The sequence below is a fragment of the Frankliniella occidentalis genome, unplaced genomic scaffold, assembly GCF_000697945.3.
Source record: "Frankliniella occidentalis isolate FOCC.00 unplaced genomic scaffold, Focc_3.1 Scaffold49, whole genome shotgun sequence".
NCBI lineage: Eukaryota > Metazoa > Arthropoda > Insecta > Thysanoptera > Thripidae > Frankliniella > Frankliniella occidentalis.
In genome coordinates this window covers 1,582,525-1,583,606 of record NW_026267179.1, presented here as the reverse complement: position 1 = coordinate 1,583,606, position 1,082 = coordinate 1,582,525, and the positions used below count along the sequence as shown (strand labels likewise).

The 1,082-nt window shown below is 56.7% G+C and overlaps 2 protein-coding genes across 3 annotated transcripts in view; one reads left to right on the top strand and one right to left on the bottom strand.

Annotated features, from left to right (window-relative positions):
- LOC127749357 (uncharacterized) overlaps nt 1-1,082 on the bottom strand; it is a 68,125-nt gene that overhangs the window by 33,831 nt on the left and 33,212 nt on the right. The gene's annotated exons all lie outside the window — the stretch shown is intronic.
- LOC127749356 (uncharacterized) overlaps nt 266-1,082 on the top strand; it is a 50,841-nt gene continuing 50,024 nt past the window's right edge. Inside the window, exon 1 of one of the 2 annotated variants that reach the window (XM_052267272.1) lies at nt 266-453. The gene's annotated coding sequence lies outside the window, so the exon portion shown is untranslated. The other variant, XM_052267273.1, reaches the window with a different exon arrangement.

The window sequence follows — 1,082 nt, the reverse complement described above, 5'->3', positions numbered from 1 at the left end:
CCCGACCCTTCCCTTCCACTGCCGCCACGCCACGCCGTGCCGCCCCGCCCCGCCCCGCCGTGCCGCGCCTGCCCGCCCCGCCGTGCCGTGCCGTGCCGTCGCACCGCTCCGATGCCAGCCGAGCCGCCCCGAGCCGCCCCGCGGTCCGTCCGGGCCCGGCCCGTCCCGTCCCGCCTCGCTCGGCTCGGCTCGACTCGGCTCGGGGGCTGTGGCGCTGGCTGCGCTGGCGCTGCCGCTCCGCTCGCCTCGCTCAGTGCTCCGCTGAACGTGGCGGCAGCTACTTCCTCCCCTAAAGCTCGCGACGCGCGCGCACACTCACAGAGCCGTGCCGCTCGCCGACGCCCAGCGCCGCGACGCCGCCGCACAGCCGGCCCCACCCTTCCTCTCCGCACCGCCGCGCCCCGGCCCCGGCCAGCGCCAGCGCGGGAGGTTTGACTGTCAGCGACACCGGCGGTCAGTCCCAGCCTTTAGTCGTCTAGACTTGTTGCCTTGGGGACCACCTCGGCCCTTGCCTTCGGTCTCACCGCTGTACTGGATTGTTGCCTTCTTGTCGCTGCGATTGCATGCACTAAGACACCCGCTGCTTCATATTTTGTGGAGAGTTAGCGATTATTGTACCCATTCTTGTGATTAATTATTTTATTTTCTAGACGTTTTATTTTCTAGTTTTAGCTTAAGCTGACAGTGTTCGAGTGTATTAACACGTTTGCAGCTTGCAGTTCGCCGTAACATCACGTCCGTTGCTAGAGACCGTATCACGTTTGCGTTTTAATTTTTATGATTATTATTTTTATTAAGTTGCTAATTGTTATTTTAAAGTATTTGTTTAACGCCTTTGAACAGTTTGCTTTGTTGTATTTTTTTGTGTGTGGTTTTGCTTTCCGTTTTTTTTTTTGTTTTTTGTTTTAGCTGTTTCTTTATTTTATCTTCTGTACTAACCCCTCGGCACGGAGCTCTGTTCTGCAACGGACATCCAGTTTTGGTTTCCACCGCTTCGAGTGAGTAGTCTTCCCACCTAATCCTAGATCCTAGTCGTAGTAAAGTGTAATTAGTGTAACAAGCTCCAGGTTGTCACGTGATCG